The sequence below is a fragment of the Kogia breviceps genome, chromosome X (assembly GCF_026419965.1).
Source record: "Kogia breviceps isolate mKogBre1 chromosome X, mKogBre1 haplotype 1, whole genome shotgun sequence".
NCBI lineage: Eukaryota > Metazoa > Chordata > Mammalia > Artiodactyla > Physeteridae > Kogia > Kogia breviceps.
In genome coordinates this window covers 68,057,927-68,075,041 of record NC_081330.1, presented here as the reverse complement: position 1 = coordinate 68,075,041, position 17,115 = coordinate 68,057,927, and positions in this window count along the sequence as shown.

The following is a 17,115-nucleotide window of genomic DNA, read 5'->3' as shown; positions in this document are numbered from 1 at the left end:
GATGCTATTGTGAATGTGATTCTTTCTTTTTTTAGATAGTTTATTGTTAGTGTATGGAAACACAACTTATTTTTTGTATGTTGATTTTGTATCCTGTAGCTTTACTGAATTTGTTTATTAGTTCCAGTAAATTTTTAGATTTTAAAATTTTAATCCAGTAAATTTTGGAATCTTTAGGGCTTTCTATATATAAGATTATATTATCTCAAAAATATAATATTTACTTCATTTCCTGTTTGGATGCCATTTATTTCTTTTTCTTGCCTAATTGCTTTGGCTTGGACTTCCAGTACTATGTTGAATAAGAGTGGTGAAAATGTGTATCCCTATCTTGTTCTTGATGTTAGAGGGAAAGCTTTCAACATTTTATCATTGAGTATGTCAGTTATGGGTTTGCTGTATATGGCCTTTATTGTGTTAAAGTATGGTTCTCGCATACCCAATTTGTCAAGGTTTACTAACATGAAAGGATGTTACTTGGCAAATGTGTTTTTCTGCATCTATTGAGGTGATCATATGACTTTTATTTTTCTTTCTATTAAAATGATATATCACACTTATTTATTTGCATATGTTAAGCATTCTTGCATCCCAGGAATAAATCCCATTTGATTGCAGTGTATGATTGTTTTAATGTTATGTTGAATTCAGTTCACAAATGTTTTGTTGAGAATTTTTCATCTATATTTATCAGGGATATTGACCTCCAATTTTCTTTTCTTGTCATGTTCTTATCTGACTTTGGTATCAGGCTAACGGTAGTCTTATAAAATCAGTTTGGGAGTGTTCCCTTCTCTTCAATATTTCTTGGAAGAGTTTAAGAAGGATTGGTGTTAATTCTTTAAGTGTTTGGTAGAATTTGCCCAGAAAGCTATTACTCTTAGCTTTCTTTTATTGAGAAGTTTTGAATACTGTTTCTGTCTCCTTACTTAGTATTTGTCTGTTCAAATTTTATGTTGATTCATGATTCAGTCTTGGTAGGTGGTATGTTTCTAGGAATCTATTCATTTCTTCTAGGTTGTCCAATTTGTTGACATATAATAGATCATGGTAGTCTCTTATGATCCTATGTATTTCTTTGGAATCATTTGTAATGTCTCCTTTTTAATTTCTAATTTTATTTATTTGAGTCTTCTTTTCAGTCTATTAAAGAATTGTCAATTTTGTATATTGTTTTTATAAATTGGCTCTTAGAGTTTTGAATTTTTTTTGAGTTGAATTTTTTTTTTTTTCAGTATGTGGGCCTCTCACTGTTGTGGCCTCTCCCATTGTGGAGCACAGGCTCCAGACGTGCAGGCTCAGTGACCATGGCTCATGGGCCTAGCCACTTCGTGGCATGTGGGATCTTCCCGGACCGGGGCATGAACCCATGTCCCCTGCATGGGCAGGCGGACTCTCAACCACTGCACCACCAGGGAAGCCCTGAGTTGAAATTTATTTATCTGAAATGAATATGGCTACACCTGCTTTCATTTGTCTGCCATTTGCTTGGAGTATTATCTTCTATTCATTTATTTTGAGTCTATGTCCTTATAGCTGAAGTTATCTCCTGGAGGAAGCATATAGTTGGGTCTGCCACTCTGTGTCTTTTGACTGGTGAATTCAATCTATTTGTATTTAGGATGATTATGATAAATGAGAGCTGCCATTTTATCTCCTGTTTTTTGACTGTTTTATATCTTCATTGTTTCTTTTGTGTGTTTCACTCTGCCATTTTACTTTGGTGTTTTCTATGATGTTTTTCTGTTTCCTCTTTTTTTGTTGTTTTGTGTCTTGGCTCTAGATTTATGTTTTCTGTTTACTATGAGCCTTGTATAAAATGTCCCATAGATAAAATTGTCCTTTTCTAAGGATAGCATCTTACCTTCATTTGCCTATTAAGGTTGCATCCTTTTTGTCTTCCCCTTTTATGTTTTTATTGTCTCAAATTATCCATTTTTATGTTGTGAGCTTGTTACAAAATTGAAGTATCTATTATTATTTTTACTGATTTTTTCCCTTTAACCTTTATGCTACAATTAAGTGTTTAACAACCTATTTTGTTAAAAAGTTGCAATTTTCTGATTCTGTCAACTTACTCAAAGTTTTGTGTACTTTTGCTTCTTTGTTTCTGGTAGAAGAAATGTTTTGTTTCAGCACTTATTGTACAGCAAGTCCAGTGGTGACAATCTCTCTCATCTTTTACTTGTCTAAGAAAACCTTTATTTCTCCTTCACATTTGAAGGACAACTTTGTTAGATAGAATATTCTAGGGTGAAAGTTTTTATCTTTCAGTATTTTGACAATATCATTCAACACCCTTTTGGCCTTTAGGGTTTCTGCTGATAAATCTGCTGAGAGATTAGTTGGGTTATTTTTTTTGTAGGTTACCGTCTTTTTTTCCCTGCCTGTCTTTAAAATTATTTATTTGTCATTGATTTTGGACAATTTTAACATAACGTTTCTTGGAGAAAGTCTTCTTGCATTGAGATAATCAGGTATTCTTTTTAGCTTTATTGACTTGTATATTCAGTTTCTTCCCCAGGTTTCAGAAGTTCTCAGCTGTTATTTTAAAAAATAAACTCTCCAAGAATTTGTTCATTTCTTCGTGGTTGTTCATTTTATTGGCATATAGTTGTTTGTAGTAGTCTCCTAAAATCCTTTGTATTTCTGTGGTGTCAGTTGTGATTTCTCCTTTTTCATTTCTAATTTTATTGATTTACATCATCTCCCTATTTTTCTTGATGAATCTGGCTAAGAGTTTATCAATTTTGTTTATCTTCTCAAAGGACCAGCTTTTAGTTTTATTGATCTTTGCTATTGTTTCTTCATTTCTATTTCATTTATTTCTGCTCTGATCTTTATGATTTCTTTCCTTCTACTGAATTTGGGTTTTCTTTGTTCTTCTTTCTCTAGGTGGTTTAGGTGTAGGGTTAGTTTGTTTATTTGAGATTTTTCTTGTTTCTTGAAGTCAGATTGAATTGCTAAAAACTTCCCTCTTAGAACTGCTTTTGCTGCATCCCATAGGTTTTGGGTCATTGTGTTTTCATTGTCATTTGTTCCTATGTAGTTTTAAAATTCCTCCTCTGATTTCTTCAGTGATCTCTTGGTTATTTAGTAGTGCACTGCATGTATTTGTGGTTTTTACAGTCTTTTTCCTGTAATTGATTTCCCATCTCATAGCACTGTGGTCAGAAAATATGCTTGATATGATTTAAATTTTCTTAAATTTTCCAAGGCTTGATTTGTGACCCAAGATGTGATCTATCCTGGAGAATGTTCCATGTGCACTTGAGAAGAAAGTGTATTCTACAACTTTTGGGTGGAATGTTCTATAAATATCAATTAAATCTCTCTGGTCTATTGTGTCATTTAAAGCTTGTGCTTCCTTATTTATTTTCTGTTTGGATGATCTGTCCATTTGTGTAAGTGGGGTATTAAAATCCCCTACTATTACTGTGTTATTGTAGATTTCCCCTTTCATGCTTGTTGGTATTTCCCTTATGTAGTGAGGTGCTCCTATGTTGGGTGCATAAACATTTATAATTTTTTTTTTTTTTTTGCGATACGCGGGCCTCTCACTGTTGTGGCCTCTCCCGTTGCGGAGCACAGGCTCCGGACGCGCAGGCTCAGCGGCCATGGCTCACGGGCCCAGCCGCTCCGCGGCATGTGGGATCTTCCCGGACCGGGGCACGAACCCGTGTCTTCTGCATCGGCAGGCGGATTCTCAACCGCTGCGCCACCAGGGAAGCCCTATAATTGTTATATCTTCTTCTTTGATTGATCCCTTGATCATTAAGTAGTGTCCTTCTTTATCTCTTGTAACAGTCTTTATTTTAAAGTCTATTTTATCTGATATAAGTATTGCTACTCCAGCTTTTTTTAAAATTTCTATTTGCATGGAATGTCTTTTTCCATCCCTTCACTTTCAGTCTATATGTGTCCCTAGGTCTGAAGTGAGTCTCTTGTAGACAGCATACATATGGGTCTTGTTTTTGTATCCATTCAGCCAGTCTGTGTCTTTTGGTTGGGGTATTTAATCCATTTACATTCAAGGTTATTATCAATATGTATGTTACCATTTTCTTATTTTGGGGGGGTTTGTTTTTCTGGGTCATCTTCTTTTCTTGTTTTTCCCACCTAAAATTTCTTTAGTGTTTGTTTTAAAGCTGATTTGGTGGTGCTGAATTCTCTTAGCTTTTGCTTGTCCATAAAGCTTTTGATTTCTCCATTAAATCTGAATGAGATCCTTTCTGGGTAGAGTAATCTTTGTTGTAGGTTTTCCTCTTTCATCACTTTAAGTATATCCTGCCAGTCCATTTTGGCCTGCAGAGTTTCTGCTGAAAAATCAGCTGATAACCTTACAGGGATTCTTTGTATGTTAATTTTTGTTTTTCCCTTGCTGTTTTTAATATTTTTTCTTTGAATTTAATTTTTGTTAGTTTGATTAATATGTGTCTTGGTGTGTTTCCCCTAGGGTTTATCCTGTATGGGACTCTGTACTTCCTGGACTTGGGTGACTATGTCCTTTCCCATGTTAGGGCAGTTTTCCACTATAATCTCTTCAAATATTTTCTCAGATCCTTTCTTTTTCTCTTTGTCTTCTGGGACCCCTATAATCCGAATGTTGATGTGTTTAGTGTTGTCCCAGATGTCGCTGATATTGTCATTAATTCTCTTTATTTTTTTTTTTTCTTTATTCTGTTCCTTGGTAGTTCTTTCCACCCCTTTGTCTTCCAGCTCACGTATTCATTTTTCTGCCTCAGTTATTCTGTTATTGATGCCTTCTAGAATATTTTTCACATCAGTTATTGTGTTGTTCACCTCTGTTTGTTCTTTAGTTATTCTAGATCTTTGTTATACATTTCTTGTATTTTCTCAATCCATACCACCATTCTATTTTTGAGTTTCTGGATCATCTTTACTATCATTACTCTGAATTCTTTTTCAGGTAGATTGCCTATTTCCTCTTCATTTATTTGGTTTTATAGATTTTTACCTTGCTCCTTCATCTGTGACACACTTTTTGCCGTCTCATTTTTTTCCTTTTTTTAATGAGTGGGATTGTGTTCCTGTCTTACTGATTGTGTGACCTGAGGCTTCCAACACTGGAGTTTGTAGGCTTTGGGGTAGAGCTGGGTCTTGGTGCTGAGATGAGGACCTCTGGGAGACCTCACTTGGATGAATAGTCCCTGGGGTCTGAGGTTCTCTGTTAGTCCAGTGGTTTAGACTTGGAGCTCCCACTGCACGAACTTTGGCCAGATCCCCAGCTCCTGAACCAAGGTCCTGCAAGCAGCATGTGATGGCCAAAAAAAAAAAAAAAAAACAAGAAAGAAAGAAAAAAAGGAGAACAATAACAAATTAAAAAATAAAATTAGACTAGGAAACTAACAGATATGTTAGAAAAAAATAAAAAGAAAAATGTAGATGAAACAATAACTGGAAGGTAAAACAGAACCACAATAATAAAAAAGAGGAGAAAAATACAAAAAAATGTGGAAAAGGTCTTGGCTGTGGAGGGCAGACCCTAAACAAAGGTGGGGACTGGGTGGTGGATGGGGCCTATGCTTGGGACCCACAGGGCTGGAGAAGGCCTTGGGGTGTGTGTGGGGGTGGGGGTGGGGTGGGGGGCTTAGGCTCAGCCAAACAGAAGGGGCCCAGGTGTGCCTCCTGCCTCTGGTCTCAGAGTGTTGGTACCCCACCTGGGAGCCCAGCAGGCTCCCCTGGCCCCAGTGGGCAGAGCAAATGCCCTCAGCTCCTCTCTTGTGCTCCTTGGTCAGGAGGGCCCCTCCCACCTGCCTCTCCTGATATTCCTGGCCTCCCTCCTATATCATCAGGACCCACGTGGCCTGGAGAGGGCTTTGGAGGGTGAGGGATCAGCCTGGGAGCTTAGCCGGCTCCCAGGGCCTGAGTGAGTGGGGCAAAAGTCCTCCGCTGTTTTCCCCCTCCTCCGGTCCTAGAGGGCCCCTCACACCTGCCTCTCCTGGTCTCTCCTGGCCTCCCTCCTAAACTGCCAGGATCAACGCTGCCCAGAGGGGACCTCTGAAGGTGTAGGACCCAGCCCAAGAGCTGGGCAGACTTCCATGGCTGATTGAGCAGGGGAAAAGCTGGGCACACTCCCCCATGATCTGAGTCCCTGAGGGTCTCTCCAGGTATGGGAACCTATCCCTCTCTCAGCCACACCTCAGGGGCGCTGGTCCTGTCCAGCCTCCACTTCTCCTCCCACCTCAGTCCCCCCACATCCTACTCATTTGCATGGGGGTTCTTCACTGAAGAAATCAAAGATGAAATAAAAAATACATAGAAACAAATGACAATGAAAACACGACAAACCAAAACCTATTGGATACAGCAAAGGCAGTTCTTAGAGGGAAGTTTATAGCAATTCAATTCCACCTCACGAAACAAGAAAAATCTCAAATAAACAATCTAACCCTACACCTATAGCAACTAGAGATAGAAGAACAAAGAAAACCCAACGTCAGTAGAAGGGAAGAAATCATAAAGATCAGAGCAGAAATAAATGAAAAAGAAATGAAGAAAACAATAGCAAAGACCAATGAAATAAAAGCTGATTCTTTAAGAAGATAAACAAGGGGTGTCTCTGGTGGTGCAGTGGTTGAGAGTCCACCTGCCAATGCAGGGGACATGGGTTCATGCCCCAGTCTGGGAAGATCCCACGTGCCATGGAGCGGCTAGGCCTGTGAGCCATGGCCGCTGAGCCTGCGCATCCAGAGCCTGTGCTCCACAACGGGAGAGGCCACAACAGTGAGAGGGCTTCGTACTGCAAAAAAAGAAAGAAGATAAACAAAATTGATAAACCCTTAGCCAGACTCATCAAGAAAAAGAAGGAGAGGGTATAAATCAATAAAATGAGAAATGAAGAAGGAGAAATCACAACTAACACTGCAGAAATACAAAGGATTATAAGAGATTACTACAAACAACTATATGCCAATAAAATGGACAACCATGAAGAAATGGACAAACTCTTGGAAAAGTACAATTTTCCAAGATTGAACCAGGAAGAATTAGAAAATATAAACAGACATATCACAAGTAATGAAATTGAAACTGTAATTAAAAATCTTCCAACAAAGTCCAGGACCAGATGGCTTCACAGGCAAATTCTATCAAACATTTAGAGAATAGCTAACACCTATCCTTCTCAAACTCTTTCAAAAAATTGCAGAGGGAGGAACACTCTCAAATTCATTCCCTGAAGCCACCATCACCCTGATACCAAAACCAGAAAAAGTTATCACAAAAACAGAAAATTATAGACCAATATTACTGATGAACATAGATGCAAAATCCTGAACAAAATACTAGCAAACAGAATCCAACAACATATTAAAAGGATCAAACACAATGATCGAGTGGGATTTATCCCAGGGATGCAAGGATTCTTCAATATACACAAATCAATCAATGTGATACACCATATTAACAAATTAAGGAATAAAAACCATATGATAATCTCAGTAGATGCAGAGGAAGCTTTTGACAAAAATCAACACCAATTTATAAAAAAACTATCCAGAAAATGGGCATAGAGGGAACCTACCTCAATATAATAAAGGCCATATATGACAAACACACAGCAAACATCATACTCAATGGTGAAAAAGTGAAAGCATTTCCACTAATATCAGGAAGAAGACAAGGATGTCCACTCTCACCACTCTTATTCAACATAGTTTTGGAAGTTCTAGCCACAGCCATCGAGACGAAAAAGAAATAAAAGGAATGTAAGTGGAAAAAGAAGAAGTAAAATTGTTACTGTTTGCAGATGATATGATAGTATATATAGAAGAACCTAAAGATCCCAGCAGAAAAGTACTAAAACAAATCAGTGAATTTGGTAAGGTTGCAGGGTACAAAATTATGCACAGAAATCTCTGGCATTCCTATACACTAACAACGAAAAATCAGAAAGAGAAATTAAGGAAACAATCCCATTTACCATTGCAACAAAAAGAATAAAATACCTAGGAATAAACCTACCTAATGAGACAAAAGACTGGTACTCAGAAAACTATAAAACACTGTTGAAAGAAATCAAAGATGACATAAACAGATTGAGAAACATACCATGTTCTTGGATTAGAAGAATCAGTATTGTGAAAATGACTATACTACCCCAAGCAATCTACAGATTCAAAGCAATCCCTTATCAAACTACCAATGGCATTTTTTACAGAACTAGAACAAAAAATTTCACAATTTGTATGGAAACACAAAAGACCCTGAATAGTAAAAACAATCGTGAGAAAGAAAAACAGAGCTGGAGGAATCAGGCTCCCAGACTTCAGACTACCTTATAAAGCTACAGTAATCAAGACAGTATGGTACTGGCACAAAAACAGAAATAAAGATCAATGGTACAGGATAGAAAGCCCAGAGATAAACCCATGCATGAATGGTCAGCTAATTTATGGCAAAGAAGGCAAGAACATACAATGGAGAAAAGAAAGCCTCTTCAATAAGTGGTGCTGGGATACCTGGATAGCTACATGTAAAAAATGAAATTAGAACACTACATAACACCATACACAAAAATATACTCCAAATGGATTAAAGACCTAAATGTAAGACCAGACACTGTAAAACTCTTAGAGGAAAACATAGGAAAAACACTCTTTGACATAAACCACAACAAGATCTTTTTTGACCTACCTCCTAGAGTAATGGAAATAAAAACAAAAATAAACAAATGGGACCTAATGAAATTTAAATGCTTTTGCATAGCAAAGGAAACCATAAATAAGATGACAAGACAACCCTCAGAATGGGAGAAAATATTTGCAAATGAAACAACAGACAAAGGTTTAATCTCCAAAATATACGAACAGCTCATGGAGCTCAATACCAAAAAAACAAATAATTCAATTAAAAAATGGGTGGAAGACCTAAATAGACATTTCACCAAAGCAGACATACAGATGGCCAAGAGGGTCATGAAAAAGGCTCAACAGCAATTAGAGAAATGCAAATCAAAACTACAATGAGTTATCACCTCACACCTGTCAGAATGGCCATTATCAAAAATGTAGAAACAATAAATGCTGGAGAGGGTGTGGAGGAAAGGGAACCCTCCTGCACTGTTGGTGAGAATGTAAATTGGTACAACCACTATGGAGAACAGTATGGAGGTTCTTTAAAAAACTAAAAAGAGAACTACCATATAACCCAACAATCCCACTCCTGGGCATACACCTTGAGAAAACCAGAATTCAAAAAGAGACATGCAGCACAGTGTTCATTGCAGCACTGTTTACAATAGCCAGGACATGGAAGCAAGGCCTAAGTGTCCATCGACAGGTGAATGGATAAAGAAGATGTGGCACATATATACAATGGAATATTACTCCACCATAAAATGGAACAAAATTGAGTTATTTGTATTGAGGTGGATGGACATAGAATCTGTCATACAGCGTGAAGTAAGTCAGAAAGAGGAAAAAAATACCATATGCTAACACATATATTTGGAATCTAAAAAGAAAAAAAAATGGTACTGATGAATCTAGTGCTTGGGCACGAATAAAGACATAGACATAGAGAATGTACTTGAGGACACGGGAGTCGGGGGAAGCTGGGGCAAAGTGAGAGTAGCATCGATATATATACACTACCTAATGTAAAATAGTTAGCTAGTGGGAAACACTAGCATAGCACAGGAAGATCAGCTTGGTGTTTTGTGATGACCTAGAGAGGTGGGATAGGGAGTGTGGAAGGGAGACTCAAGAGGGAAGGGATATGGGGATATACGTCTGCCTATGGCTGATTCAGTTTGTTGTACAAGAAACTAACAGAGTATTGTGAAGAAATTGTACTCTAATAAAGATCTATTTTTTTTTAAAAAAAGCTAGTCAAGAAGTCTAACTGGGAAGAAAAAATAAATAAGTAAACTCTCTCCTCTCTTCCTACTCTCTTCTCCTGGGAAACTCATTATTCTTATGTTACCCCTCCTAATGCGGTGAGATAATTCTCATGGAATTTATTGTGCTTGGATCGATCTTAGTTCTCTCTCCTTTTCTACCTGTATCATTTTAGATTTCTATCTTCAAGCTTGCAATTCTCTCTTCCTTAATATCTGCTCTATTTCCAATGCTTTCTAATGCACTCTTTGTCTCATTTATTGAGTTCTTCAGCTCCAGAATTTCTGTTTGGTTCTTTTTTGGAGTTCCAATCTCTTTGGTAAAGTATTCCTTCTGCTCATTAATTTTATTTCTGAGCTCCTTGAACTGTTTTTCGGAGTTTGTTTGTAGCTCGTTGTGTTTCTTCAAGACACCTATTTTGAATTCTCTATCAGTTAAACTGCAGTATTCTGTGACTTTAAGTTTGGTTTCTGAAGAAATGTCATTTTCTCTTCGTGATACCGTGTTACTGTGGTTTTTCATGGTGCTCGAGGAGTTGTTCCTCTGTTGATATCTTTGAAGAGGCAAATACCTCTCTTCTTTAGGTAAAAAGATTTACTTGATTCTAACAATTCAAGATTAGTAATTACAGGCCTTTCTTTTTATCTTTCAGTAGGTGGCAATATAGCACAAGTTTTGGGTTTCTCTTACCTGAGCTGCCTCTGGCTATTTTTGAGTATTGGCACTTTTCACCTTCTACTGCCTCTGCCAGAGGTACTGTTTGGTGCCTTTGTTGTCACTGTTTTTGCCTTCCAGGTCACTCGTGCCTTGCTGCTACCAATGTTGCTGCTGTTACTGCCTAGGGCACCAGGATGGTGTGTACTTTCAGCACATCTGCTGTCACGTGGGTCATGGACTCCACTGCTGTGGGGGGAGAGGGAAAGGTAGTGGTGAGCCAGGGTCACGGATGCCTCTGTTGAGTCCAAGGTAGTCAGGTTCATGTGTGCCATAACTGTTGGAAGGATGGTCAGGGTCACAAGCATCTCTGCAGCTAGAGGGATCAGGTCACAGGCCTTGATGCTATGGCTGCCTGGTTCCCTGTGGCTGTGGGTACAGCAATGGCAAGGAGGCTGGAGTTGTCTGGGGCAACTCTCCTGCTGCTACTAGGTTCTTTGGGGCTGTAGGCTCAGTCACCACAGCAGGAGAGCTAGGGTCGTAGGCATCATCTCTGTTGTTCCCCTTGTTCTGCCTCCTCTATGTGTTCCAGTCCACTGACCTTTAGATATACAGATGTGTGGAATTCTCTGACACCCTGGTGTGTTGGATTGAGAAACCTTCATTGAGTTATGGAAGTTTTATTGGTTTTATCAATAGATTGGAAGTGAGATACAGAGAGAACATTTCATGCTGCTATGATGCTGATGTAACTGTTCTTTTTTAATTTAAATTTTATATTTTATTTAACTAAACATATCAAAAATGTTATCTTTTCAACATAAAATTAATGTAAAATTTATTAAGATGATTCAGTTTTATAAAGATACATTTTACATGCTGTAAACTTACCATTCTAATGTATACATTTTAGTAGTTTTTAGTATATTCACAGAGTTGTGTAATCACTAACCCTATCTAATTCTAGAACATTTTTATCTTTCTAAAAAGAAACTCCATACCCATTAGCAATTATTCCCCACTTTTCTTTTTCCACCAGAAATTTCCTTCCAGAAATTACTAATCTAATTTCTGTGTACATAGATTTCCTATTCTAGACACTTCAAATAAATAGAATCATACATTATGTGATATTTTGCATCTGGCTTCTTTCACTTAGCATAGTATATTCAAGATTCACCTATATTGTAGCATAAATCAGTACTTCATTCCTTTTTGTGGCTGAATAATTTATATTGTATGGATATACCATATTTTGCTTATCCATTTATCAGTTGATGAACATTTAGTTTGTTTCCAATTTGGCAGCTATGAATAATGCTGCTATGAACATTTGTGTGCAAGTTTTATACCTGGAAATATGTTTTAAATTCTCTGGGATATACCTATGAGTGGAATTTCTGGGTATATTAAGCAGAATAATGGTCCTCTAAAGTTGTTAGGATACATGGCTAAGGAAATTAAAATTGTAGATGGACTTAGGTTGCCAATTGGGTGACCTTAAAATAGGGAGCTTATCCTGAATTATCTAAGTGGGCCCACAGGTAATCACAAGGATATATAAATGTGGAAGAAAGAGGCAGAATAGAAGGTCCAGAGAAAAATATGTGATACCAAAAGAAGGGTTAAAATAATGCTACACTGCTGGCTTTCATGATGCAGGAAGGAAGGCACAAGCTAAGAAATGCTGGATGCCTCTAGAAGCTGGAAAAGGAAAGAAAGTATCTCCTACGGCCTCCAGAAAGGAAAGCAGCTCTGCCAACACATTGATTTCAGTCCAGTGAGATATGTATCTGATTTGTGAAATAGGAAACAATGAGATAATGTCTTCTTATTGTGCTAAAATATATATAATATAAAATGTACCAATTTTTTAACATTTTAAAGTATAGAATTCAGTGGTATTAAATACATTCATAGTGTTGTACAGCCATCACCAATATCTAGTTACAGAATTTTTTGTTATGGCAAAAAGAAACTCTATATTCATTAACAGTCACTCCCCATTTACCTCTTCACCCAGTCCCTGGAAACCACTAATCTGCTTTTTGTCTTTATAAATTGCTAATTCTAGATATTTTACATAACTACAAACATATGTGGCTTTTGTGTCTAGTTTCTTTCACTTAGCATAGTAGTTTCAAAGTTCATACAAGTTGTACCATGTATCAATACTTTATTCCTTTTAATGGCTGAATAATATTCCATTGTATGGATATCCCACATTGTGTCTCTCTGTTCAACAGTTGATGGACATTTGAGCTGTTTTCACCTTTTGGTTATTGTGAATAGTGCTGCTATGAACATTCCTCTACAAGTTTTTTATTTGAAAACCTGTTTTCAGTTCTTTTGGTTATATACATATGAGTAGATTTGCTGGGTTGTATAATAATCCTATGTTTAACTATGGTTGACCCTTAAACAATGTGGGGGTTAGGAGTACTGACCCTACACAAAGTTGAAAATCCATATATAACTTATAGTTGGACCTCCATATACACAATTCCTCCATATCTGTGGTTCCTCTATATACGTGACTCTGCATTTGCCAATTCATCCAACTGCAGATCATGTAGTACTATAGTATTTACTATTGAAAAAAGTCCATATATAAATACATTCATGCAGTTGAAACTCAAACTGTTCAAGAATCAACTCTAATAAAAGAAATGCCATAGTACTTTCCACAGTGGCTGTACTATTTTATATTCCCACCAGCAGTGTATGAGGGTTCCCATTCCACACACCTCACCAACACACAATTTTCTTTTTTATTAATTATGGTCATCCTGGTAGCTGTGAAGTGGTATCTAATTGTGGTTTCAATTTGCATTTTCCTCATGACAAATAATATTGAGTATCTTTTCATGTGTTCATTGGTCACTTGTATATCATGTTTGGAGAAATATCTATTCAAGTCCTTTGTACATTTTTTATATTAATTTTATAGGTTACTTTCCACTTACAGTTATTACAAAATATTGGCTATATTCACTGTGTTGTACAATACATCCTTGCATCTCTCTTACACCCCATAGTTTGTACCTCCCACTCCTCCACCCTTATATTTCCCCTTCCCCCTCCCCACTGGTAACCACTAGTTTATTCTCTATATAGGCAAGTCTGCTTTTTTGTTATATTCACTAGTTTGTTGTATTTTTTAGATTACACATATAAGTGACATCATATAGTATTTGTCTTTGCCTGAATAATATCACTTAGCATAATGCCCTCCAAGTCCATCCATATTGCTGCAAAGAGCAAAATTTCATTCTTTTTTATGGCTGAGTAGTACTCCATTGTGTGTGTGTGTGTGTGTGTGTGTGTGTGTGTGTGTGTGTGTGTGTGTGTGTATATATATATATATATATATATATATATATACCACATCTTCTTTATCCATTCATCTGTTGATGGACACTTAGGTTGTTTCCATATCTTGGCAATTGTAAATAATGCTGCTATGAACATTGTGGTGCATGCATCGTTTTGAATTAGTGTGTTTGGTTTTTTCAGATATATACTCAGGAGTGGAATTGCTGGGTCATATGGTAGTTCTATTTCTAGTTTTTTGGGAAATCTCCATACTGTTTTCCATAATGGCTGCACCAATTTACACTTCCATCTACAGTGTAAGAAGTTTCCCTTTTCTTTGCATCCTTGCCAACATTTGTTATGTGTGTTCTTTTTGATGATAGCCATTCTGACAGGTGTGTGGTGATATAGCACTGTGGTTTTGATTTACATTTCCCTGATTAGTGATGTTGAGCATCTTTTCATATGCCTGTTGGATTAAAGAACTAAATGTAAGATTGGATACTATAAAATGCCTTAAGGAAAACATAGGCAGAAGACTCTGACATAAATTGCAACACTATTTTTTTTGGATCTGTCTCCTAAAGCAAAGGAAATAAAAGCAAAAATAAATGAATGGGACCTAATTAAACTTAAAAGCTTTCACACAGCAAAGGAAACCATCCATAAAATGAAAAGACAACCTACTGAATGGGAGAAAATATTTGCAAATGATCTGACCAATAAAGGATTAATATCCAACATATATAAACAGCTCATACAACTCAACATCAAAAAAAAAAAAAAAACCCAAAACAACCTGATTTTAAAAATAGGCGGAAAAACTTCATATATTTTTAAACTGGATAGTTTCTTTTTGTTGTTTTTGAGTTTTAAGAGTTTCTTTTTTTTTTTTTTTAGTTTTGATCACTTTATAATTCATACATTTTCAGTAAAAGACAAAGTTTGACAATTTTCTCTGTTTTTTTGTTGTCTTAGGCAGCTAAAAGCAAACATCTGCTCTTAATTTCCAAGCAAATTTAATGGTGTGTCTTTCTAGTTAATTTTCTTATTTCCCCTTTCCGTACTTACATACTTTATTACTATTAGAGTTTAGAAAATGTGATCTCCTATTCGAGCTAAAACTAAGGACTTCCCCCCCTTTTTTTTTACATCTTTATTGGAGTATAATTGCTTTATAATGTTGTGTTAGCCTCTGCTGTACAACAAAGTGAATCAGCTATATGTATATATATATCTCCATATCCCCTCCCTCTTGAGCCTCCCTCTCACCCTCCCTATCCCACCCCTCTAGGTCCTTAAAGACTTAAAAAAAAAAACTTTTTATATTATATTGGAGTATAGGTGATTAACAATGTTGTGTTAGTTTCAGGTGTACAGAAAAGTAATTCAGTTATACATATACATGTATCTATTCCTTTTCAAATTCTTTTCTAATTTAGGTTGTTACATGATATTGAGCAGAGTTCCCTGTGCTATACAGTAGGTCCTTATCGGTTATCTTTTATATTTTTAAATTAATTTTTATTGGAGTATAGTTGCTTTTCAATGTTGTGTTAGTTTCTACTGTACAGCAAAATGAATCAGCTATACATAGACATATATCCCCTCTGTTTTTGGATTTCCTTCCCATTTAGGTCACCACAGTGCATTAAGTAGAGTTCCCTGTGCTATTCAGTATTATTAGTTCTATTCAGCTATTCAGTTCTCATTAGTTGCCTATTTTATACATACTATCAATAGTGTATATGTGTCAATCCCAACTTTCCAATTCCTCCCATCCTCCCCTTTTCCCGTTGGTAATCATACATTTGCTGTCTACGTCTATGTCTCTATTTCTGCTTTGTAAATATGTAATCTGGATACTAGACCTTTATCAGATACATGATTTACAAATATTTTCTCCCATTCTGTATGTTGTCATTTAACTCTTGAGAATGACATGAAGTTCATTTATCTATTGTTGTCTTTTTTTGCTCATACTTTTAGTGTCATATCAAAGAAACCATTGTCAAATACGAGGTCATGAAGATTTATCCCCATGTTTTTTCTACGAATTTAAAGTTTTAGTTCTAACATTTCAGTCTTTTAAACCACTAAAAACATTTTTTTGTATATGGCATGAGGTAAGGGTCCAAATTTATTGGATTGCATGTGGATATCCAGTTGTTCCAGCACCATTTTTGAAGAGGCTATTATTCCTCATTGAATGGTCCTGACATCTTTTTCAAAAACCAATTGACAACAGATATTTATTGGTTGACTCTCAATTCTATTCCATTGATCTATATGGCTACCCTTATACTAGCATGACACTTTTTATTATTGTAACTTTGTAGTAAGTTTTTAATCAAGATGTATGAATCCTCCAAATTTGTTCTTTCTTTTCAAGATTGTTTTGGCCATTCAGGGCCCCTTGCATTCCTATATAAATTTTAGGATTGTTTTTGTCATGTCTGCAAAAGTGTTGTTGGTATTTTCTAGCAACTGCACTGAATCTGTAGATCACATTTGGCAGTATTATTATCTTACAAATATTATCTTCCAATCCATGAATATGGAATGTCTTTCCATTTATTTAGGACTCTTAAAATTTCTTTCAGCACATTTTGTATTTTCAGTGTTTATGTCTTATACTTCCTTAGTTAAACTTATCCCTAGGCATGCTACTATTTTTAATGTTACTTTAAATAAAATTGTTTTACTAATTTCATTTTTGGGTTGTTGATTGCCAATACATGAAAATGCAACTGATTTTTTTGTTTGTTGATTTTATATCTTGCAACTTTGCTTGAAGTTTTTATTAGCTCTAATAAACGTTTTTTGGTAAACCTTTAGGATTTTTATATATACAATCATGTCATCTGTGACTAGAGATCGTTTTACCACTTCCTTTAAAAATTATATACCTTTTATTTCTTTTTCTTGCCTAATTGTTCTCTCTAGAACTTTAGTACAATGTTGAATAGATGGGATGAAAATGAGCATCCTTTCCTTGATCCTGATCCTAAGGGTAGGATTTTAGTCTTTCACCATTGAGTATGATGTTACCTGTGGAATTTTCATAAAGCCCTTTTCAGCTTAAGGAAGTTCATTTCTATTCCTACTTTGCTAAGTGCTTTTATTATGAAAGTGTGTTGAATATAATCAGTTGTTTTTTGCATTATTTAATATGATCACATTTTTAATGCCTTCATTCTATTACTGTAATGTCAAAGATGGACTGATTTTCATATGCTGAACGACCCTTGCATTCTTGAAAATCTTCACTTTGAAATGGTTT